At 41.0% G+C, this 26,128-nt stretch overlaps 1 protein-coding gene across 5 annotated transcripts in view; it reads right to left on the reverse strand.

Annotated features, from left to right (window-relative positions):
• The window catches only part of MFAP3L (microfibril associated protein 3 like), a 34,316-nt gene extending 21,230 nt beyond the window's left edge, over nt 1–13,086 (reverse strand). For 2 of the 5 annotated variants that reach the window (XM_008174599.4, XM_042842098.2), the window contains exons 1-2: nt 12,662–13,086; nt 1,122–1,190 (exon numbers count right to left, since the gene is read on the reverse strand). The gene's annotated coding sequence lies outside the window, so the exon portion shown is untranslated. Of the gene's footprint in view, nt 1–1,121; nt 1,191–12,565 lie in introns of all 5 variants that reach the window. The other 3 variants (XM_005309720.5, XM_042842100.2, XM_005309721.5) reach the window with 3 other exon arrangements.
• Nucleotides 13,087–26,128: the final 13,042 nt, after the last annotated feature.

Raw genomic sequence — 26,128 nt, forward strand, 5'->3', positions numbered from 1 at the left:
ATTGGCATTATTGTTGGTAGAGTATCGAAACATTTTCCTCTATTTACCAGGATGGATCATCACTAAAGATTCCAAACTACACTTTTCTGATAGGCTGCATGTATGGTGTAAATGTATTGTCAGAACTCAAACTCAGTCAATGAACTTTTTCCAAGTTTTGTCCATAGTCAAATATGAAGAATATCTACTTTGAAAATACATCATCAAGGTATGGTCCATAACATTTTAAAATTAAATAGTTTTACCTCTAGTGGTAAGAGCAAGATCTAGGAGTCAGCAGTTCTGAATTTTATTTCTCATTTTGCCACTGACTCGCTGTGTGACCTTGCGTAAGTCATTTAGACCCTCAGTCACTCATGGGATTTCTGGATTGTACAATGTTAAAACAGTTGAAAGTACCCTTATAGATGCATTTCAGTTTGAAGTAAATAGAATTAATCCAACTATTTATCAAAAGCTTATCCGGTGATACTCTCAAACCAGAATGGATGGAGACAACAGCAATCTCGGTCTGCTTCTATCTGCAGCGTGCGGAAGGTTTCCCGAGGAGTGCTAATTACTTTCCAGGGTGCAAAGGTCAGGCATTTCTGAAAAATCCTAAACAGTGTTTTGGACTTGGGGCTTGGGCAACAAATGTTTTCAGACACTATAAAAGACACCAGAGTAACTAAACATTATAGGAAATCCTCTTCTGTCTGTGCCAAAGTGCTATTAGAGAGGAACAAAGAATGGAAATACAAAATAGGTCCTGATTGAGACCCCCACATCTGCAGATTGAATCCGATCCTCCAGTCCTCACTCAGTCCAAGTTTCCATTGAGTTCATTAGGCCCAAACCCAGCATCCTGAAATGTTTTCCGACCTCTCCCCAAATCCCAACAGCTGAAGCAGTACACTTTGCTAAGTACTCAAATTAATCCCATCATTTTCAAGAGACCCAATAACTGTGATGTGGGCATTTTTGTCACAGAATGGGGAAAAATTATAAATGATTATCTTTGTCACTGTAAATAATGTAGTTATTTCTATCTTTGGCACATGAACAGACACATCTGTATAAGACAATTATTGAATTAATCAGACTTCAAGTCTAAAGAAGTTAAAAAAAAAAAAAAACCTTACTTGTATGGCCAAATTATCTCCTTCCTGTGGAAAGGGGAAAGAACTTCTTTAGCTGTGCTGGGTTACCTCCTTGGGACAGAGAGAACATAATATCACTTACTAGCATGAAATCTGAGGATCCATGAGGAATCTCAGCATTCACCCCAGGGCTCTTGGCACACACATGTGCAGCATCTGCCCCTCCACGTGCTGTTTTGGGCAACCTTTCTCACAACAACACATCTGCCATTGGTCTCCCGTCTGAACTTGTATTCTCGCCCTCCCCTCCCCCCACAAAGCAGGTAGAAACTGAACAGCTAAAAGTAATACTGCGAGAATCAGCATTAACTTCCTTAGAGAATTCCACTGGAAATTGTGTTATCTGAAGGGAGCATGGCATACATCTCTTTCAGGTGACATGACCACAAACTCTGTTTGGGTGTTAACTGTATATTGTTTATGTGGGGCAGTTTCCCAGAGCATGCGGCACTGCCAATGTTCCCCCAGTCATATATGGCCAATATTTATAGGTATTTCCTCTTATCTGCACAATATAGCAGAGAGGAACTATAAGGCTTGTAAATTTTCCTTCCCAGGAATAAACACTGGTCCAAGCTGGGAGGTCTTTCTCTTGTTATTTCAGAGACTGTTGGGGATATCAATTGCATGCAGCTATATTCTGATTGACCAGTTGGGTTTTTATTTTTAATATCATACCCAAAGTGCACATCTGGTGTTTTACCCCTGAAAAACCAAATAAACTGATAGGGGATGAAGAGACTGCACTCAGAAGTACTGAATTTGTGCTCCATCAACTGGTCATTCTGAACAGGGGTACATAAATGAGAGACATTGATGCATACCTTGTTCTGGCTTACTATGTCTATATTAATTTGTTCTCCTTCTAATAATAACATGTATCCCTATTATCTAGTGCTATGAGGTTATTCAATTCAACAGCAAACCAGAGACTGTTGGGGATATCAATTGCATGCAGCTATATTCTGATTGACCAGTTGGGTTTTTATTTTTAATATCATACCCAAAGTGCACATCTGGTGTTTTACCCCTGAAAAACCAAATAAACTGATAGGGGATGAAGAGACTGCACTCAGAAGTACTGAATTTGTGCTCCATCAACTGGTCATTCTGAACAGGGGTACATAAATGAGAGACATTGATGCATACCTTGTTCTGGCTTACTATGTCTATATTAATTTGTTCTCCTTCTAATAATAACATGTATCCCTATTATCTAGTGCTATGAGGTTATTCAATTCAACAGCAAACCAAAAGAAATCAACTCATTGTATAATGGGTAAATGGTGTCTCTATAGTTTGAGGAACACTAACAGTCCAGAGTTAGTTTGCTTGGTCTGTAAATATGAAGAAAAAGGAAAGAGAACTTTGGTTTCATCCTTGTTCTCAGTTGTCCACAACACAAAAACCACCACCTGACTGGCAGTCATGAGGACAATACTACAAAATCATGGTTAAAGTTAACCCCTGATATTTAAATACTACTTACAGGTTTTTCCCTTCACACCCATACCTTTTTCTGGTCTTAGAGGCAATATGTTTATACAGTGGACAACTGTCAAAAGCTAATAGGTTTTACTGGAGCAGAAATGCAGACACTGAGACTTATTTATGCCATTCAGAAGGGTCAGAAGATCACTGGGAGTTCAGAGGCTCATGAGCGTGAACCACCCAATAAAAGATTAAACTGTTAGGGCCTAGGCAGGCAGATGAATAGTAACACAGTTCATTCACAACTGGTAGCAAGTTGTCTGGCTTTTGTCATCCTCTTATTAATAAAGCTATCATCCTAAAAGCAGTGGTCCTAAAAAGTGACATGACAGAATCTTCTCAGTCTCTGTGGGATATTTCTTTGCTTATACCCTCATGACTTTTCTCCTGTTTCCTTCTTTACCGTCTCTAGCTAGTAAGTGTCAGGATGGCAATTGTTGCATGACTTAACCGTTTCCTTAGAGCTTTGGGCACCTGATTCCTTGACTGGTTTAATGGCTTCCAGCTTGATGCATGTTTCTCTGTCTCTACAGCTGATTTCAGTTGCCTTTAGAATCTTTCAGAACCTTCTCCTTGGGTCTCTGTGAGAACAAACATCCTACCATTCTGCCACTTACACCAGAGATGTTCACAGGCAGGTTAGGGCCTTAGGTGCGCTGACAGAGCTGCCTAGCTAGCCAAGTGTCTTTAGCCCTGTCATACTCAACCTGCGAGAGGCACAAATATGAGAATTGCCTTAGGGACACCAAAAACAGAGTAGCAAGGGACATGTGAAGTAATGAGGGTTTTGTGTCTAAGCCTTAAGAGCTTCTAGAAATGATACTTGGAGTCACCATGGCAACTCCCCTCTAGAATTCCTTTATAATTTTGGATAGTGGTATTCTAGAATGAGGAGACAGATTAACGAGATGGATAAACTGTAAGAGTTTAGTTAGATGTTGACTAGAGCCAGTAAAGATTGGCTATGGCCTTACCATGTAAGTCTAAAGAAGGAGAAAGGAGTGAAAGCACCGTCGAGAAGACCTGTTTGAAGACTGGGTAACTGTGGGAAGGGCCAGATCTCTAAGTACACAAGAGGTATGTCTACATTTGCAGAGTTTTTGCGCTGTAAGTTTCATCGGTGATAGGGAACCGGTGAAAGTAAAGCGCTTAATTCCTGAGGCATCAGAGAGTGTTTACATTAGCAGCACTTCCATTGCAGATGAGAGCAGCACTCTAGGGCAGCTATCCCACAGTGCAGTTCTCTCCAGTTTGACGATGGGTCTTGTGGGAAGGGGTGTGTGTGTGTGATCGGGGCATCTGGGTCCCTGCACAGCTTCCTCGCCCCAAACACTGATCAGCTCCAGTAGCTCAGCATTGCTCCAAGCAGGGGATTGTTTGCTCCGTGGAACAGGCATTGTCACCTGGCCAGATAAGTGGAAGGGGAGTTTCAAAGTTCCAGGGGCTTTGCAGGGGGAGGGGTGGATGTCTGTTTACCTGGCATCAGAGCAGCAGAGCTGCTCGCCAGAGTGGTCACCTAGGCATTGTGGTATATCCTCCGGAGGCTAAAAGCTGTGTAAACAGGAAGAACATGTCTTCACTTGCACATCACCGCAAAAGCATCACCGGTAAGAACTGTACGCCTCTCGTGGAGGTGGTTTTCTTTTTGCGGTGAAGCTTCTGAGTTTCACTGCAAAAAGTCATTGGCAAATGTAGATGCTCCCATGGTTTTTGCACACAAAAGGGAATTTTTCCGCTTTAAATGGCAAGTGTAGACATGCCCAAGAAGCTATGTGTAAGTGTTGGAATAATAAAAAGAATTTCTCTTTTGTATGTAGTTAGTAGGAATCTAAAGTTGTGCTTTTATCTCATATTGTTTTGGTTTCTCATGTTCAGAAACTCTTCAATTTAACTTATCTCAAAAAGGATAAAGCAGAATTAGTCTAAGAACAAGATTAGAAGACTATATAGCTCAGAGAGGAGATGAATAAGAGGGGATGTGATTAAAGTATACAAAACATTGATCGGTATAGAGAAAATAGATCAGGCACTCCTATTTACCTTTTCTCATAATACCAGAACAAGGGTACATTCAATGAAACCGAAGGCAGAAAATTTTAAACTGATAAAAGGAAATAATGTTTTACACAACACACAATTAGCATGTGAAACCCATTGCCACAAGATAACATTAAAGCCAAGAGCGAAACAAGAATAAAAAATAGACTGGGCATTTATATAGAAAATGACAGTATCTAGTTAAATCCAGTCGTAATAAGGATTAAAAAAAGAAAGCTAGTCAAAAAAGTATGGAAGGGATACAAAACGTCATACTTCAATGTACATAAATCTCTACTATGGCGATTTTTTGCATTTTCCTCTGAAGCATGTGGTATTGACCACTGACAGGGATGGATTACTAGGTGGAATGGCCTTCAGTAGGGCAATTCAGTATTTGCAAACTAATCTGTTTTTGTTAACTAGGAATGCTGTTTACAAGTAAATGTATAAATGAGTCTATAGCTTAAAGACCCTACTAAGCTACTTTAGGCAGGAACCTGTCCTTTTGTTTGTAAAGTGACAAACAACAATAAATAACGAAAGCAAGCAAAATGGAGAATTCAGAGACATACACTGGCTCTGAGGAGATAACAAAACTATGTTACAGAGAAGAGTCATATTAATAAAGAAACCCTTCTAAGCTACTTGTTACAGACAGCACTAACACTACAGGAGGTTTTGAGACAGGTTTCTTTTCTTTACCCTTTGTAAAGGTTTCTGTAATCTTTATTTCAAAATTGAGATTCAGACTAAGAAGTTACAGTTATAAAATGCCAACCAATAAGATATACAATGTGATGGACATAAATGTCATTCTAAAATGAGTGACATACTTTATGATGAAGTCCTTTGTTTAAGGAGCACTAGCTGCACATCATATTTTAACACTGAATGAACTAGCAGGAAATTCACGGCAAATAAAGGAAATTCTGCTTTACAGTTAGGTTTATAATATACCTACACAGTTGCAAAGCAGATCAGCAGAATCCCACTCAATAATTGTTCTTCCTACTTGAGATCCTAATCCTGAAAAGCAGTTAAGCATATGAATAGTCCCAAGCCAATGGGACCTCTTGTACTTAAAGGAATGCAGGTGCTTAAGTGCTTTACTGGATTGGGACCTAAATTCCACCCCTCTCCAAACCATCCTCAAGGCCCATAATCCATTCAACCTAAAATGAGTAGATGAAGCTTGCTGCTCTGTAATTATCTGGAAGGATTATTAAATTCCTCAAGAATCTCCCCCAGTCCTTAATGACCTAAAGAATTGAGCGTGGATCTCTTGTGCGGCAGTGTAGAGGACCTCTGCCAAACATCTGAGCAAAACCCTTGATACACTTCAGTGTAAATGAAATTGTATCACCAGCATCTATTCCAGGGGTCGGCAACCTTTCAGAAGTGGTGTGCCGAGTCTTCATTTATTCACTCTGATTTAAGGGTTCGTGTGCCAGTAATACATTTTAACGTTTTTAGAAGGTCTCTTTCTATAAGTCTGTAATATATAACTAAACTATTGTTGTATAGAAAGTAAATAAGGTTTTTTAAAATGTTTATGAAGCTTAATTTAAAATTAAATTAAAATGCAGAGCCCCCCGGACCAGTGGCCAGGACCCAGGCAGTGTGAGTGCCAATGAAAATCAGCTCGCGTACCGCCTTCGGCACACGTGCCATAGGTTGCCTACCCCTGATCTATTCCATGTAAAGTGGACATCTAGCCAGATACATTTAGAGAACAAGTTAACTAGAAGGCTTCCTCTCTGCAATTTGTAAGAATATATTTTTTCACATGGACAAAGCAGCTTAATAAATTCCCAAGTTACCAATTAAGGACTCAATAAAAACAGAATGATTTTTTTTTTCAGTAGAGAAGCTTACTTCTGCTGCATTTTGATGGACGTGTTCCATTAGTGAGTTGTGGGTTATACAGACACAGAAAGATCTGCTGTAGAATCAGTAGTGAAGAGGTCTCTTAAGCCTAGAAATTCATGTCCAGTAAATTTGTTGGATGATTAGGTATATACTCTTTTTCAAGGTTTCTACTACAATAATAAAGAGCTCTGATGCATAAATCATCAGGATGTATTTAGCAGTTGTATTTGTTTAGGAGGTCAGGCAGTCTGTGCTTCATGGTTTGGTACACAAAGCTATTACTCCAGAAACAGCTGTGTCACTTTATGAGATATTTGCTTAACTCTTTGCAAGCATACCCTAGGCTATGGCTTTTAGCACTGCTACTTCTTCATCACTCAAACTAAATGCAGATAGATCAGGGACTTAAATCTCTTTGGTTGAAAGGAGTAGGAATAGCAGAGAAAAGAGGGATATGGAATCTCCCTGCAACGATTCCAAATATCACCTCTCTGTGAGTTTCTTCATCCCACTGGCTTCTGTGTATTTCTCATTTTCTTCACACACCTTTCATCTCTTATTTACATCAAGTGGGTGTAAAATCCTACCAGGGGTGTAAACAATTGGAGAAATCTGCTTTGTTAGTGTTTTACACCCACTTGGCACAGGAGTAAGTAACTATGCAAGGGACAAGGCAATGGACAATTGGGCCCAATATATTTATCTTCCTCTTTCCCCACTCCATAAACTGTATTTGTAAAAGTCCACTTTGCTAAAATATAATTGGTTTTCCTAGCTGATGGGGAGGAATTAGTCCTTTATTTAAATAAATACACATTCTAAAAAAACCCAAAGCCCACATTTTACATTTAATGTAGAATGCTCGGACAGATATTTAATGGGATCAAGATTAAAATATAGGTTTTGTTTAAATAAAATAGTAAAGGCTTTTCAAGACTAATGATATTTCATATAAACATCTTTAAAGTTTTATCATGTCTTCTAAACTGAATAGTTTCAGTCTTTCGTATTTTCAGTGCAGTGTATGTAGGTTTCATTAAGAAACAGTATTTTAACTTAAGGCTCCTCTTTCAGTAACAGGAGAATAATGAATTTGTATATAACAACTCCCACCAGCCTTCAGAGGGCCACAGTGATTATATAAAAATATGTAATCTGTGATATGCATGTAATACCACATTTTAATGACTTGCTTTTTACTTACTGACCTCCAGGATAAAGTACAGAGGTTAAGCACTAACACTGTGATTATGACCACTTCAGAACTGTCGGAGTGGCTTGCAATGAATAATTAACTGTAGTTTAGGTGTGTTAATGATTGTGATTTAAAAATTATTGGATTTCTTTACCTATTAGTTAACAGCATCTTAGTCCCTGATCCCAGAGTGGGACCCATGAGGACAGAAGTTCATGCTTGTGTGGACCTAAACTGAAGTCACTGGGGCGTGGTATGGGTACAAGGCTCCAGTCGCATGGCTCTATGTGTAGGACCTAAGATTATTTAAATTTGAAAGACTTAAATATCTGGTTTACTTTTCACTCGTTATGCTCTTTTGTATTCTTTATATTTTGCATTCAACTCAGCTTGGATAATGAGAACAGAATGGTCTGGGCACTTTTGTATATAGTCAGTTTCACTTTCTTCTTCCCAAGCAACAGCCATAAGGCTGTCAGCTTTGGGCTGCAAATGTTTAAATCAAAGTAAAAATATTTTTATATTTTTAAATAAAGTTTTTTCATGAAAAGAAAAACAAAGTTTGTTACATCTTGTCTAAACACACAGTTTTTATATCGCTTCAACTATATTGGGTTGAAACTTGGCATAATTAAAGCAGTACAATCCCCAATCCCCTGCTGGGACAGTTTATCCCAGTAAATTTAAGGAAATAAGATATACTGGGAAAAGCACCATTTATACCAATATAGCTGTGTCCTCACTAGTTGTTGAACTGATTTAATACATTAATTTCTTTTTAAATTACATCCCTAACCAACATAGTTCAACTGTACAAAAACTGTGCTTGAACTATCAGCCCTTAATGACTTTAGCTACTTTTATTCTGAATTTACACATACTATATTTCACCGAAATAACTAAACCTGTTTTAATTCACACCTTTTGTTATTTCGATGCAAGTCTGTGTGTAGACCAGCTCTGAGACAAAATGACTGACTCCTTTTTGCAGGCTTGGAATAGGGGAACAAGTTTCATTTGTATCCTCCCTGTTCAGCCTTTCCATTCGATATGCATTGTGATGCTCTGCACTTGGCCATGAGTGATTTAATTAAATTATGGTAATTGGTGGGAAGTAATAGTATCCCCATTGTTTGGCAGTGGCATTTCTAGGACATGCCTGTACAGGGATAGGAAATTACACTGTACTAACTAAATGCAGGAATTTTTAGTTTAAAGCACTAAATAATGCAATTAGAATTGCACTCAATGACAAGACATATACACAGTCACACACTGGCCCTAAACTGCAACCTGTTTTGCCCTGGCAAAAAAGGATCCAACAGGGGATATTTAGGACCAGGTCTACCTTACAAACTTTTGCTGGTATAGCTATGTCAGTTAAGGGTGTGATGAGGTGTGATCTCTGACAGATACCATCAATGTACACAGAGTTAAATCAGCAAAACTGGTATAGCTTATTTTGTTTGGGTGCGAGAGAACTGGAATAAGCTATACTGGGAAAAGTGAAGTTTTGCTGGCATTAGCTGTGTCCAAATTAGGAGTGCTTTGCAGGTATACTATACTGGTCTGGCTATGGTGGCAAAGCACTCCTACTATAGATCTGGCCTAAGTCTTCAGATTCTGAGCTATATGGCTTAGGTAGTTACAGAAATGGAGAAGACCTTTGGACTCATCTACATTGTAATGATGAGTGAGTTTGGGAAGAGGGTATAACATGGTACTCCTTGAAAGCAGATAAAAATCATTTTCGTCTTGAAGTGTAAATAGCACCAACTATGTTTTCAGTTTCTTTTCCTGAACTGTGCTAGAGTGTTGGCTGTTTGCAGGACTGCAGCACAACTGGGGGACATGGTAAAAACAGTTTGGTTCTGTCTGCTGCCAAATACTGAATCGTATTTCAGTTGTGTGGGACAACTAACACATTTTAACCTCATCCCCAAACACTGCAGTTGTTATAGTATAGAATGGGCCTTTCTCAGATTGTCAAAGTGGGAAATTGTGCAATATGAGGTTTTTGCAGGGCTTCACTGTCTTGCAATGAATACCTACTGCCTTCTTCCATTGCTATTTTATTTCATTAAATTGTGTTTTAATTCTATTCAACGCAAACTGCAAGCTCTTCAGTGATACCATGCACATCTATAAGTATACAATTAAAAGCAGAAGAAAGATTAATCATCCATCCCCATTCTCCCCCAGGTGGATGGTTTGCTATTTGGAAGAGCTTTATTTATATTTGTTTTATTGTGAGCTGTTTAAACTCATGAATATTTTACAGCATTGTGGTGGCTATAAAATGGTGGAAGAAAAGCTGCAGCTTTTCTGTCCAATAAATCAGTGTTGATATATAGTACTTTAAGCTAAAAGGCTTATATAGAGAGAGAAAAGAAAGGGATTTTATTATCCCTTGCACAAACACAAACAAATATGCTTTTGCTGTCTGAACACAACAAACCAAACAAAAGATGCAAATTCTGCAAACATGATTTCCATTAAAACGAATCAAAGTACAGCAGACCTCTAGTCTACCCTGTTGCAATGAGTAGGATAACTGTTCTAAAATGTATAGTTTTAAAAAACTAAAAACGTATGCTAGATTTTTTTTCATCTTAAAAAACATTTCAGTTCAAAAACACTTTTCCACTGTGAACTAACATTTCAGTTTTTCAACAAAACGTATCATAAAAGAGGGGTCCCTTGGTCTAGAAGGACCATTTGGAAATTAAAACTATGTCAAGCAAGTTGCTTATCAGAGAGATCTATTTGAAAAGCTGCAAATTACTGACTGAAAGAGGCATCAATGTTGTCAGATTGTTAGAAACTTTTACTCCTTTGTACAAAAGTCTGGTCTGTGCAAATGAACTAAAAATATGACTTCTCAGTGGTCCTTATTTGTTATTTACAATTGATTGTCCTGTTATACTGCTTATATTGTACTGCTAAAGTAACATCGTATGATGGCATTGTCAGAATGTTCCGAAGTTGAAGACTGTTGGAATATTGTCCCTTTAAGGCACTCATGGTATTCAGATAGGTATCACATGAGACTATTGTACTGATCAAAACTTTTAATTAATGCAAAATACAATCATGCTGCCTTTACTTTAGATTAAAATAGTCCAATAAAAAAAACTTCCTTAAAAGATCTATTTTGTTTAAAGGTGCTACTTGCTGAATTAATACCCCCCCTTCCTCCTCTCCACAGGGGTATAATAATGTGCCACAAATCTACTGTCCAACCTCATACTCCCCAAAATAAAAAAATTCCAAGTTAAACAGGGAACACTGGAGTTCAAGGTTCCAGAGAGAAAAGGCTTTGGCCTCTTAGCTTTACACTCTCAGGAGTACAGGTTCTTGGAAGCACCACAGGTAGATAGCATGGTGATGGGTACATTAGGAATGCCTAATATTTGATTGATCTCTTGGGTTTCCCTGCTGCATGAAGCAGCGCTTTAAGAACTGGCATTCATTATTGTTAGGATTATTTAGTAATCTTTCCAACTGGATTATTGCACCTTCCTCTGAAGCATCTGGCACTGACTACCCTCAGCGACAGGATCCTGGATTTGATTGACTGCTGGTCTGATATGACAATTTGTATGTACTATGGGTGACAATGGGGTTTGGGTTAAAGCAACCCAGTTCTTAGGCGCACTCCCACACAGTGCCCTGGCAGCCCCCATCCTTTTGGAACTCATGATTTTTGAATAATTGGGATCGACAATACTGCAAATCAAAAACAGCAACAGGCAGGACTGCTGCAGATCCCAGTCAGAGTAATGAACTCAGGGAACAGAGCACCACAGTGAAATGTGCAAAACTAAGGCTGAATCTCACCAAATACAGAATCAGTGACCACAAACTGGAGATGGAGCTTGGGAGGCACAAAGCACAGTCTAAACCCAGAAAAAGGCATGGCTCAAAAGGCAACTGTGCAGTCAATGTTGCAGAGAAGAGATTGAGACAGAGAGATTTTCTGTTCCAACGGCCCAAATACATGGAGACAAATATTTCCTCCAATAATCAGAAACCGTAACAGACATCCAAAAGTGATGAGGAAAAAGTGCCTGATCCGGGCAGAGAGAGATGACAGAGATGGCATTGTACTATGTATCTATTTACCATAGGATCAGCAATGGTTAGCAATGGCAAATGGACAAAGGCAATCAACCCCCAAACATAGTGTATAACCCCCTCCTGGGTAGGCTGTACCTGAGGAATCCTTTAACTATACTCTGGCAGCACTTGTATAGCTTGTCATGCAAATAAAACCTGAAGACAATTGAATTGTAAGATTCTTCCCCTATCGGGGGGGGGGGTGTCTTTTGGGGTGATATCAGTAGAATTTCCCCCTCTCACCCCCCCCCCCCAAACCTTTACAGGTGTGGTGGTTCAGGGATCACAACTAGTTCTCATCTTCAAGCTGGCAGGACTCCTGAATCGGTGGGTCAGACTCCCCCTTCCAGCATAGAGGGTCCCCATACACCCCCAGAGTATCATCATCATCATCATCAGGTGGGAGCCCCCTACCCAACCTATGAGGAAAATCAACAGCAGGTCATGGTCACCTTCCCTGACTGGCAGTCTCTGTTCCACTGCTGCTCCCTACAGCTGGGGTCCTGGTCAATCCTATTGTGCCCAGCGGCTAATCCGACCCTGATGCCCATACAGCCCACCAATGCTCTGTAGGAAGCTACAAGTTATAAGAATAAATCCAACCTCCAGCCCGATACCTATCTCCTAGGTGAGTCTACCCTCCTCTTTGCCACTTAGCCTTTAGTGCGATCGCCCGGGCCCGAGATCTCTGCTCCCCACGATGCTCTCCTACTTTAATGCTGCGCCTCAGGTTGCTACAGAGCCTTTCGCCTTCACCGCGATGGAAAACAGAGAAGAAACTGAACCGAAGCCCGATAGAAATGCTCACATAGGTGGCTCCGTCGCTGCGGCTGTAATCCGTGCTCCCTACGTAGCGTGTTGCAAGCAACCGCCTGCCTCAGCAACCCGGGCTGCGCTCGATGGAGCGACGCGGCGGTGTCCAGACGTTCGGCTGTGGAACGTTGGGGTGCCGCAACATTCCAAGCGCGACCCCAGAAGACAGCAGCACCGGCGGCTCCTTCTCAGCGGAACTGCAGCCAGCGCTCTCCAGACTTCGGCACGCAAAAGTAGGTCAGCGCTGCACTGAGCATGCTCGAGCTAGAGCCAGGCTGCTGTGAAAATTCATTGAGCTGCCCAAGGTTGATGCAGCTTCTTTCCTTACCCTCCCCACACTGAAGGTCACAAAACGGAGTGGAATGGAGCATCCAGAGATTAAGGGATCCCACGTTCATGGGAGCTGCGGAAATACAGGTTCTCCCTTTGGCAACAGGCAATGACAACGGATTCTGCAAATTATTAGTTGGATTAAGAGAATCAAAATAATAAACTATTCTTCTTACTACTATTGATTTTGCAAATGACCGAAGATTTTTTATATTGAAACCTTTGCATCTTCATACCCCGCCCCCGTACATCCTAGATATTTTGCTAACGTCTAAAACATTGATTAAAATAATTTTTATTCTGACTATCCATGAGCCAAAAAGTGCTGTCAGTGGAATTTGAAGCACTAGAGAAGATTTAGAATTATAGGACTTCTTTTGTCTACCTTTAACATTAACCTTGAGCAAATAAATGCTATTCTTATACAAGATCATTTGTTATCGGGAATAAATTCTTCTATTTTTTTAACTCTGCTACAGAACAATACAGATTGATGTTAAATTGCATTTATGGCACTACATCTCTTTTCAATTATATTGTCAGACTAAAAGAACTGCAGTAAAGATAATTTCATTTAATAGTGTAGGCAAAATGGTGTGGGTTAGAAATGGAAAAGTTCAGAATGTTGTTTTTAGTTGCATACGAGTTCTCTACTAGCTGTATATATTACTCAGTAGCAATCCTTTTCCTAGCATTGATCATAGAATCATAGAATATCACAGTTGGAAGGGACCTCAGAAGATCATCTAGTCCAACCCCCTGCTCAAAACAGGACCAATTCCCAACTAAATCATCCCAGCCAGGGCTTTGTCAAGCCTGACCTTAAAAACCTCTAAGAAAGGAGATTCCACCACCTCCCTAGGTAACCCATTCCAGTGCTTCACCACCCTCCTAGTGAAAAAGTTTTTCCTAACATCCAACCTAAACCTCCCCCACTGCACCTTGAGACCATTACTCCTTGTTCTGTCATCTGCTACCACTGAGAACAGTCTAGATCCATCCTCTTTGGAACCCCCTTTCAGGTAGTTGAAAGCAGCTATCAAATCCCCCCTCATTCTTCTCTTCTGCAGACTAAACTAGGGTGACCAGATGTCCCGATTTTATAGGGACAGTCCCGATTTTGGGGTCTTTTTCTTATATAGGCTCCTATTACCCCCCACCCCCTGTCCCGATTTTTCACATTTGCTGTCTGGTCACCCTAGACTAAACAAGCCCAGTTCCCTCAGCCTCTCCTCATAAGTCATGTGCTCCAGCCCTCTAATCATTTTTGTTGCCCTCCGCTGGACTCTTTCCACATCTTTCTTGTAGTATAGGGCCCAAAATTGGGCACAGTACTCCAGATGAGGCCTCACCAATTCCGAATAGAGGGGAATGATCACGTCCCTCGATCTGCTGGCAATGCTCCTACTTATACACAGGGCTGGCGCAACACATTAGGTGACCTAGGCAGTCTCCTAGGGCACTAACATTTGGGGGGCAGCGACCGCGCTGTCCGGATCTTCGGCCGCCCCAGTTGTCGGAGGTACTTTGGGGGCGGGACCTTCCGCCCCCTCTGTTGGGGGCGGTATTTTGGGGGAGGGATCTTCCACTGCCTAGGGCAGCAAAAAAGCTGGTGGCGCTCCTGCTTATACAGCCCAAAATGCCGTTGGCCTTATTGGCAACAAGGGCACACTGTTGACTCACATCCAGCTTCTCGTCTACTGTAACCCCGAGGTCCTTTTCTGCAGAACTGCTGCCTAGCCACTCGGCCCCTAGTATGTAGCAGTGCATGGGATTCTTCCATCTTAAGTGCAGGACTCTGCACTTGAACCTAATCAGTTTTTTTTTGGCCCAATCCTCTAATTTGTTTAGGTCCCTCTGTATCCTATCCCTACCCTCCAGTGTATCTACCACTTCTCCCAGTTTAGTGTCATCTGCAAACTTGCTGAGGGTGCACTCCACGCCATCCTCCAGATCATTAATGAAGATATTGAACAAAACCAGCAACAGGACTGACTCTTGGGGCACTCTGCTTGATACCGGCTGCCAACTAGACATGGAGCCATTGATAACTACCCGTTGAGCCTGATGATCAAGCCAGCTTTCTATCCACCTTATAGTCCATTCATCCAGCCCATACTTCTTTAACTTGCTGGCAAGAATACTGTGGGAGACGGTATCAAAAGCTTTGCTAAAGTCAAGGAATTACACATTCACTGCTTTCCCCTCATCCACAGACCCAGTTATCTCCTCATAGAAGGCAATTAGGTTAGTCAGGCACGACTTGCCCTTGGTGAATCCATGCTGACTGTTCCTGATCACTTTCCTTTCTTCAAAGTGCTTCAAAATTGATTCCTTGTGGAGCTGATCCATGCTTTTTCCAGGGACTGAGGTGAGGCTGACTGGCCTGTAGTTCCCCGGATCCTCCTTCTTCCCTTTTTTTAAAGATGGGCACTACATTAGCCTTTTTCCAGTCATCTGGGACCTCCCCCGATCACTATCAGTTTTCAAAAATAATGGCCAATGGCTCTGCAATCACATCCACCAACTCCTTTAGCTCCCTCGGATGCAGTGCATCCGGCCACATGGACTTGTGTTCCTCCAGTTTTTCTAAATAGTCCTAAACCACTTCTTTCTCCACAGAGGGCTGGTCACCTCCTCCCCATACTGTGCTGCCCAGTGCAGTAGTCTGGGAGCTGACCTTGTTCATGAAGACAGAGGCAAAAAAAAGCATTGAGTACATTAGCTTTTTCCACATCCTCTGTCACTAGATTGCCTCCCTCATTCAGTAAGGGGCCCACACTTTTCCTGACCTTCTTCCTGTTGCTAACATACCTGTAGAAACCCTTCTTGTTACTCTTAACATCTCTTGCTAGCTACAACTCCAATTGTGATTTGGCCTTCCTGATTTCACTCCTGCATGCCTGAGTAATATTTTTACACTTCTCCCTGGTCATTTCATAGAATCTCAGGGTTGGAAGGGACCTCAGGAGGTCATCCAGTCCAACCCCCTGCTCAAAGCAGGACCAAACCCCAGACAGATTTCACCCCAGATCCCTAAAAGTCCCCCTCAAGGTTTGAACTCAGAACCCTGGGTTTAGCAGGCCACTGCTCAAACCACTGAGCTATCCCTCTCCCCTGAAGTCCAAGCTTCCACTTCTTGTAAGCTTCTTTTTTGTGTTTAAGATCAGCAAGGATTTCACCGTTATGTCAAGCTGGTCGCCTGCCATATTTACTATTCTTTCTACACATCGGTATGGTTTGTTCCTGCAGCCTCAATAAGGATTCTTTAAAATACAGTCAGCTCTCCTGGACTCCTTTCCCCCTCATGTTATTCTCCCAGGGGATCCTGCCCATCGGTTCCCTGAGGGAGTCAAAGGATATTGAATATGGAGCTCAGGGTCCATATTCTGCTGCTCTCCTTTCTTCCTTGTGTCAGGATCCTGAACTTGACCATTTCATGGTCACTGCCTCCCAGGTTCCCATCCACTTTTGCTTCCCTTACTGATTCTTCCTGGTTTATGAGCAGTAGGTCAAGAAGAGCTCTGCTTCTAGTTGGTTCCTCTAGCACTTGCACCAGGGAATTGTCCCCTACACTTTCCAAAAACTTCCTGGATTGTCTGTGCACTGCTGTATTGCTCTCCCAGAAGATATCGGGGTGATTGAAGTCCCCCATGAGAACCAGGGCCTGTGATCTAGTAACTTCGGTAAGTTGCCTGAAGAAAGCCTCGTTCACCTCATCCCCCTGGTCTGGTGGTCTAGAGCAGACTCCCACCACGACATCACCCTTGTTGCTCACACTTCTAAACTTAATCCAGAGACCCTCAGGTTTTTTCTGCAGTTTCATACTGGTGTTCTGAGCAGTCATACTGCTCTCTTACATACAGTGCACACCCCCCACCTTTTCTGCCCTGCCTGTCCTTCCTGAACAGTTTATATGTTGATTGATCATGTTGTCTGCTGCGAACTAAGATTAGCATTTTATATTAGTCCAACAGTTTATATTTACTGTAGTGAGTATACTTTACTTCTCCAGTAGCGCTGGTTTAATCACAAGAAGCATTTTACATTAGTGTAAGCAGAGAAGTTTGGTATTACCATTAGTTATATTTAGGCAGTGTAATCATGGACAGGGCCAGCCCTAGACCAAATAGTGCCACAGGAGTGGAGTGTCTTTGGTACTCCCTGCCTCCATTTGTTAAACTTTTGAATATGTTACAGCACTCTGAGCCTGGCATCCCCGAAGTTTGGCACCCCAGGCAGTTGCCTGGGTCGTTTGCCTCTAAATCCAGCCCTGATTGTGGCAGTTTTGTAATCACCTTTTTAGAAAATAAAGGTAAAATTGTAGTTTTCACTTAATTATAGTCTCTACAATCACTGGGTGGAGTGGACCACAGGTGCAGCAAAGTATTACTTACAAATATTACACTATAGCTGTGGTTTTCAACCTGTGGTCCATGGATCCCTTGGGGTCCACAGACTCTAACGGTCTGCAAAAGCTTTCATTAGAACAGTGGTTTTCAACCTGTCGACTATGAACCCCTGGGGGTCCACTGACTATGTCTAAGATTTCCAAAGGGATCTGCAAATAAAAAAAGGTTGAAAACCACTGCACTATAGGCTGACAACAAAGACCAGGAAGAAAACAATAGATTTTTTCAAACACTATTTAGTACAATAGCCATGTTTGATAGTTTAGTGATCAAAACAAATTCAGAGGACAATAGATAGATACATTTAAAGTAAAATGACAGGAAGTGTTTGATCATGAAAGATACCTTTTTAGAGAGAGAGAGAGATTATATTGTACTTAAGTATCTTAACTTTTATTAAGATTCTCTGTGCCCAATGAAAAACATTTTAAGATATATACTATTACACATGAGTGACAAAGAGAAAACAATTGACTTCCTTTCTTATAATATGTTCATTAAACTTCATTAGAATATATATGGGCCCAATCCTGTTTCTATTGATGTCAATAGGAGTTTTACCATTGGTTTAAACGGATTGGGCCCTATGTGTATAAACAAAGTTTTTTTTTATTAGTTGAAACCTAAAACAAATACTATGTAATTCAGTTATGTCATCATATGGGAATATTGTGACTGCCATATCAAATCAGATGATTGGTCCATGTATCTTTGAACCTGTGCATGATTGTCAGCTATGGACAATTTAATATGGAATGAAATGTTCTTTCCAATGTCTGGCTTGTTCTTCACGCATTTTCAACATCTAGAAGAAGGACAAACAAAAGCTGATGAAATTAAAGCAGATATCAAAGGCCTCAAACAGGGAAAGCTCCTGATGTTGACAGAATTCAATCAGAAGTACTAAAAATGGGAGGCAAAATTCTGACTGAGCAGCTAACAAAACTCTAATGAAATATGGGTGAAAGAACAAGTGCCACAAGACTGGAAAGATGGTATCATTGTGGCATTGCCAAAAAAAGATGATCTTATTCAGTACACAAACTGGAGTGGTATTGTACTGCTATCAATCCTGGGCAAAGTATTGGCTACTGTTATGCTGAATAGAATGAAGAAGGCAGTGGATGAAATATTACAAGAACTGGCTGGGTTCATGTTATGAACAGATATTCACTCATTTGCAAGATCACTGAAAAAGCTACGGCTTGGCTAAAACCCATCTTAATCACCTTTATCGACGTTAAGAAAGAGTTCAGTAGTGTCCACAGAGAGACCCTGTGGAATATTACTAGAAACTATGGATACCAGACAAAGTGATCCACGTAATAAGGAGTTTATATGATGGAAGTAGATGCGCAGAATGATTGGATACAGACCTGGGTAAGTGGTCTGATATTATGACTGGAATTAGACAAGGATGTGTATTATCACTAATCCTCTGTGCATTAGCAATATACTGGGTGATGAAACAGGCAACAAAAGGCATTGTGGATGGTGTAAAATGTGTTAGTCGAGATGAGTTACACAATCTTGACTTTGCTGACGACATTGCTCTCCTAAGTATGACATGGAACGGAATGATTGCCCTTACCTCAGAAGTAGAACAGGAAGCAGCAAAAAATTGGATTGAAAGTAAATGTAAAGAAAACCAAGATTATGAAGATAGGAAGCTGGAGAACAGATGAAAAGGTGTACTTGGATGGAAAAAAATTAAACAGTAGAAGTGTTCTGCTATCTGGGGAGTACGATGACATTGGAAGGTGGGTGTGATAAAAATATTCATATGAGATTAGGCAAAGCAAACACCACTCTTGGAAGGAAGAACAACTTGAGGTCAAATGGAGGTCTTCAAACCAAACTAAAGATCAGATTATTCCATGTGATTGCTCCATATAATAGCATACTCGGTACAGAGATATGGCTGATGACAGTGACTAACACAGAGAGATTGGAAGCTGCCCATCACAGATGGCTGAGGAACATACTTCACATTTCATAGAATCATAGAAATGTTGGGTTGGAAAGGACCTCAAGAAGCCATTAAGAAATTGAGAATTTCAGGGAAAGACAAAATGTGAAAGTAAGGAAGCTGACAGAGCAGGACATGTTAAAAAATATCATCAAAGAAAGACGGCTCAGGTGATCAGGACATGTACACCATATGGAAGATGGGAGACATGCTAAGCAAGCATTGAATTGGGTAGCTGAGAGAGGAAAGAGAAACCGAGGAAGGTCACGGAAGAACTGGTAGAAGACAGTGGCAGAGGATATTGAATGCTTAGGCATTCAGTGGGAAGAAGTACTACAACTAGTGAGTGACCATAATCAAGGGAGAAACTGGATTGCCTCATGTGTCAGTGGCATAGGCAGAACTCAGATCTAAGGTAAGGATCCATATATCTGGTTGAGTAGTATCCTGCTTTCATAGAAAGGTGAGTACTTTTGATAAAGCATGTAGGCCCTAGAGCAGAAATTGACTAAGTGTCCCATTGCTCCCATGTGAAGCCCCATTGAGGAAAATGGGGATCTGTTCAGGTGCAGATACCTACCTATACACAGAACAAAAGAATTATCATACTGGAGAAGACTAGTCCATCTAGTCCAGAATACTGTTTATTACAGTGTCCAGTACCAAAAGCTTCTGTGGTATGTGCATCACCCCCAGTGGATAATTGGAATAACCTGCCATAACGAGAAATTTCTTGCGCTGTCAAATAGCGGTAGGCTCATGCCCTGAAGCATAAAGACTACAATTTTTTTAACCTGTCTAAAATAACTGTGGACATTATTATTCATGTAAACATCTCAACCTTTTTTGAATCCTATTAAGCTCTGGCCTCAATGATATCTTGTGGCAATGACCACTATAACATTATGTGGTATGTAATTAAAAACAATTTCCTTTTCTCAGCCTTTTAATTTCTCATATTGAGAATTGTAGTGATGCGGGATTCACTGCTGCAGCGCCTCCTGCTGGTCGGCCTTGGGAATTAGCTCGATTTCCAGCCCAGAGCGCCCTCTGCAGGCCAGTGATCCGCCTGCCACTTGGCCCCCCATGTCCCTCCCGGACCCGGTGCCCTGTTAGCTGGGGTGCTGCCCCCTGGCAGTAACCCCTTTCTCTTTGGGTCTCCCCGGGGAACCCCCACCCACTATCCCCACCTCGCCTCAGAATAAGGCCACTGCCAGTCACCATCTAGCTCCCATTCCCTGGGGCAGACTGCAGTATAAGCCACTCCTCACAGGCAAAGGGGTTTGGACCTGCTGCCTCTGCCTACCCATGGGCCACCCCCTGCAACCCAGTACTTGGGCTTTTCTAGGCCGGAGCTCCCCGGCTCCCTTGGCCTTTCCCTAGCTCTGCTCCACTCTACGCACTTAGTTAAGCTCCCTGCAGCCAGGCCCTTATCTTTCTGAACGCAGAGAGAGACTGTTGAGCTCCTAGCTCCCAGCCTCTTATACAGGCCAGCTGTGGCTTGATTGGGGTGTGGCCCAGCTGCGGCGGCTTCCCCAATCAGCCTAGCTTTTAGAGCTGCAGCCCTCTCCAGGGCTGCTTTCAAGCCCTTCCAGGCAGGACTGGGTGTCCACCCCGCTACAAGAATGTTCCCATATCTTGTATTATGCAAAACCATGCATTAAGAGCTCCCAGTTTACCTTTATATACCATTCATTATTTTGTATACCTCTATCATCTCCTTTCAAAAGCAAATAGTTTATTTTTTTCAGTCCTTCTTTGGATGGAAGGGTTTTCATGCTGTAATCCATTCTTATCACTCATCTCTGTGGAGAAAATTCCTTTCTGACCTACATACCTTAAGTGATCAGTAAGTGAAGCAAGAGATTTGATTATGCTTATTATACTCTTAGCGTACATAACTATAAATATCATTAATAACAACATTATCCAATTGCTTTTAAAATCTAACATTATTTGTCTTGCTTATTTCTTCTGGAGCAGTGAATTCCACAGGTTGACTAAAAACTGTGTAAAGTTAAGGATATTTATTTTGTTGGTTTAAAATGTTCTTGTACTATATGACACAATGAAAAGGAAGCTGTGGCTGATAGCTGTATCTGCAAGCATCATTTATGATGTTGAAGGCACTCAGATCCTATAGTGATGGGTGCAGAAGAAAAACCAAGACAAATAGATGTGCTAAACCTAAGAGTTGGTGTACTAAACCTAGGAGTCAGAATACTTACATAAGTTATTGGCTGCTGAGGGTTGATGAAATCCACACCTTTTGTGGTCTGAAAGGAAAATTCTGTGATATGCTAACAAAAGGCCCATCTTCGAAGATATTATCTAGTGGTGTCAAACCTCATAAGGCAGGAGGAAACAAAAGATCTGTGTGGGGAGGAACATACATTTTGAAGGAAAAAACAAAAATCCAACCTTGAACTGGATTTCAAACCTATTTTTGCTGTCCCAGGTTTGGTGTAGCTTAATCCAATGCCCACCGCTAATTTGGCATTTGCCACTTGAAAGCCGGGCTAGACAAAACTCCAGATAAAATGACAAAAGAGAGCCTGTGGTGAACAAGGGGATTGAGACTTCCTGGACCACACGGATGTGTGAAGAAAGGATCTGGAATGTACAACAAGGCTGCTGCGAGGACTGCACCCCGCAAATGAATATAAAGTGTTTATTGTGCTCAACTTGACCCCTTTTCTGTAACTTGGGGCCTCTTTTGAGCATTTTTTTACAGTGTCATACTAGATATGTATTTTTCTGTTTATATTTCATTTTATGATTTTCTCTGTATTTTTTTCTGTGACTCCCTTAAACTTTGCTCTTCTGTTATGTAACTGGGATTGGAGTTGCAGATTGCATATTCGGTACCTTGGAGTAAAGGAATCTGTAGTCTGATCTCACAGGGAGCAGAGCCAGGAATAGAGGACTGCAGTACATGGTCAAGGCCTAAGTGAGCCTCCATTGTTTTCCCCATGAAACACCAGATGATGATGAGAACAGACTAGTGTGAGCCTGGGGTGAGCCCAAAGAGTTGCTGTGTTTGGCTGACTCTGCCATTCAGAATTCCCTCAACCCCTTTAATTCTTTTCCTTTCCAGGGCAAACAATCCTATTCATGGAGCAGGTTCTCAAGGAATCAATTCTGAAGCACTTAGAGGAGAGGAAAGTGATCAGGAACAGTCAGCATGGATTCACCAAGGGCAAGTCATGCCTGACTAACCTAATTGCCTTCTATGAGGAGATAACTGGGTCTGTGGATGAGGGGAAAGCAGTGGATGTGTTATTCCTTGACTTTAGCAAAGCTTTTGATACGGTCTCCCACAATATTCTTGCCAGCAAGTTAAAGAAGTATGGGCTGGATGAATGGACTATAAGGTGGATAGAAAGCTGGCTTGATCATCAGGCTCAACGGGTAGTTATCAATGGCTCCATGTCTAGTTGGCAGCCGGTATCAAGCAGAGTGCCCCAAGAGTCGGTCCTGTTGCTGGTTTTGTTCAATATCTTCATTAATGATCTGGAGGATGGTGTGGAGTGCACCCTCAGCAAGTTTGCAGATGACACTAAACTGGGAGGAGTGGTAGATACGCTGGAGGGTAGGGATAGGATACAGAGGGACCTAGACAAATTAGAGGATTGGGCCAAAAGAAACCTGATGAGGTTCAACAAGGACAAGTGCAGAGTCCTGCACTTAGGACGGAAGAATCCCGTTCACTATTACAGACTAGGGACCGAATCTCTAGGAAGCAGTTCTGCAGAAAAGGACCTAGGGGTTACAGTAGACGAGAATCTGGGTATGAATCAACAGTGTGCCCTTGTTGCCAAGAAGGCTAACAACATTTTGGGCTGTATAAGTAGGGGCATTGCCAGCAGATCGAGGGAGGTGATCATTCCCCTCTATTCGACATTGGTGAGGCTTCATCTGGAGTACCGTGTCCAATTTTGGGCCCTACACTACAAGAAAGATGTGGAAAGAGTCCAGTGGAGGTCAGCAAAAATGATTAGGAGGCTGGAGCACATGACTTATGAGGAGAGGCTGAGGGAACTGGGCTTGTTTAGTCTGCAGAAGAGAAGAATGAGGGGGGATTTGATAGCTGCTTTCAACTACCTGAAAGGGGTTTCCAACGACTGTTCTCAGTGGTAGCAGATGGCAGAACAAGGAGTAATGGTCTCAAATTGCAGTGGGGGAGGTTTAGGTTGGATATTAGGAAAAACTTTTTCACTAGGAGAGTGGTGAAGCACTGGAATGGGTTACCTACGGAGGTGGTGGAATCTCCTTCCTTAGAGGTTTTTAAGGTCAGGCTTGACAAAGCCCTGGCTAGGATGATTTAGTTGGGGATTGGTCCTGTTTTGAGCAGGGGGTTGGACTAGATGATCTCCTGAGGTCCCTTCCAACCGTGATATTCTATGATTCTATTCTTTTCAATCATTTTTGTATGAAACACTGGCTATTCTTCTAACCATTTTCTTTGCCCTTCTCTGGCCTCTATTTCACCAGATGAGTAAGCTGATATCCTGCCATAAAAATAAATCCACATAGATAATTAGCTTTTACCATTCACTGCATGAACTGAATATCAGACATTATACCACCATGGAAACAACCTGCTATTGTATGTCATGAATGTAAAATAATATGAGGCACAGAGTACTGAACTGCACATGAATGAGAGAAACACAGGGCATGCTGCATGACCTACAACAAGATTCAGTATTTGTGTCATCAGGGAGAATTAGCCAAATTATTCATGAGTCTCAGGGAGGCAGAGATAAAATGTGTGGTCATGGGCCAACTAAAATAATATTGTTCTGTGGAAAAGTTAAGATTATTATTATCACGTTATTTTAAACTTTATTCATGGAGTGATCATTATAGAAACATCACCTAATTTGTGGGCTTACAATTTATTTGTAAAAGGATTTATTTCTTTGTAAAATTTCTTTGTAAATAATTTATTTGTAAACAGTGGCTTTTTTGACTTGCAAAACAACAGTTTTCTATCCTGGGCTTTTTATAAAGAGGAGTGCTTTTTAAAAATAATTTAAACTGATAGATAAGTTTTCAATAAGATGGTTAAAGCAGGAGGAAAGCTTCCAAAGGAATAAAACTAGTCACATTTTAATATGTTAAAAGAAAATCATTTAAAGATTTACTCTTGAGGAAGTTGCATGATTCGTGTGAGCCTAATATTAGAAAGCTAATCCAAAGCTATATTCTCTAGTGTCACACCACACTTGGCCGGAAGCTGATATATTATTTGGATTCATATTATCAGCTGTAAATAGGAAACAGAGCCTAGGACATGACTTTTAATTCACTGGTATCTCTAGGGCTAAAGAGCCTTCTTTTATATCTAATCAACAGCTGGATGTCACCACTGAATGGCTATAACACAGTGGGTGCAGAATTTATCCTGCAGCAAAATATGTGATTGTCTAGATCTTGTTAATTGTTTCAGAAGTCCAGTTTAATGTGATTGTGTGTATTTCTCAAGAGATTTACATGGAAGAAGGCAAACACCCTCTGTTAAAAAAAATTACAGTACTGCATTGCAATTAACTCCTTCTGTGCTGTAATATATAGGGCTCAGTCCTGCAAGGTGGTGAGCACTCTCACCCCAGTTGAGCTAAGCACTTAAGCACATGAGTAGTAGTAAAATTAAGCATATGAGTAATTCCATTGATGTTTAGCACATGCTGGCCTGGGCAGAATCAGGGTCAGAGTGCTGAGCAACTTGCAGGCTCAAACTCTTATAGCTTTAGATGTATGTTGTATGCCAGGTGTTCCTGTTAAATAGACTTAAAATATGTACTTATAATTTCTTCCTGCGTGTATGTAGTTATGTCTGAGTACAACTGTAAAAAAGTATGGTTGAATTCACTGCTAATCTTACAACTGGCAAATTCCTAGCAGTTCAGAAACATTATCTCACCCCCAGAAAGCTGTGTTTTAGTGATGGAGAAGTTCTGAATATTACCTTTTAGCTTCACAACAGTGATCTCCCATGAGGTATAGAGCACTTCCCAGCTGTTCTCTTTCCAGAACTGATCATATCAATTGCTGTTATGTGTCTATATAAAACAGAATACTATATACAGTAGACAAGGACTTTGAGGGGAAAAAACTCTCAAAAAAGGCTTTGTATGGTTCATGTGTCTTACAGACTGTATGGGATCAATTTACAGCAGTGTCTAAATATCAGTAATTTTAGCAGGAGTTGGGTCACGTTTCCAACAGAATTTGTCTGAACTTGTGCAATATGATGCAGAAATAAATGAGCAAACTGAATTCTTCTTTTTTCCCCCCTGTAAATGAGAGGGTGGGATTTATAAAGGAAGCTGAACACTTAGGAAGACTTGGTACAGCTTTCATGCCTCAGCACCAAAGCATATTTAAAATACCTGCTGATTTGTAAATATATGACTTACTGCTGCAAATAAAATGTTTATAAAAGAGAAAATTTGACATGACACATATTGTAATTATGTCTTTCTTGTGGATGGCATTTTAATTTTGAAAATCTGGGGATAATTCTCTTTAAAAGATATCTCCTCAAAAGGCTCAGGTACTTACCCCAGGTGGGCTTCAGTAGCAAGGAATTCTGGCTTTTACAGATTATACTTTTGTAGTCAAATTGATATTAGGAAAGGATTAATTTGTTTGGTAACAGAGCAATTATCTGTTTTTATATAACTTTTTTTCAAGCACTAAATCTTTAGTGCAAAAAATAATCAAAAACATTTACTCTTTTACA

The sequence above is a fragment of the Chrysemys picta genome, chromosome 5 (assembly GCF_011386835.1).
Source record: "Chrysemys picta bellii isolate R12L10 chromosome 5, ASM1138683v2, whole genome shotgun sequence".
In the NCBI taxonomy this organism is placed as follows: Eukaryota; Metazoa; Chordata; order Testudines; family Emydidae; genus Chrysemys; species Chrysemys picta.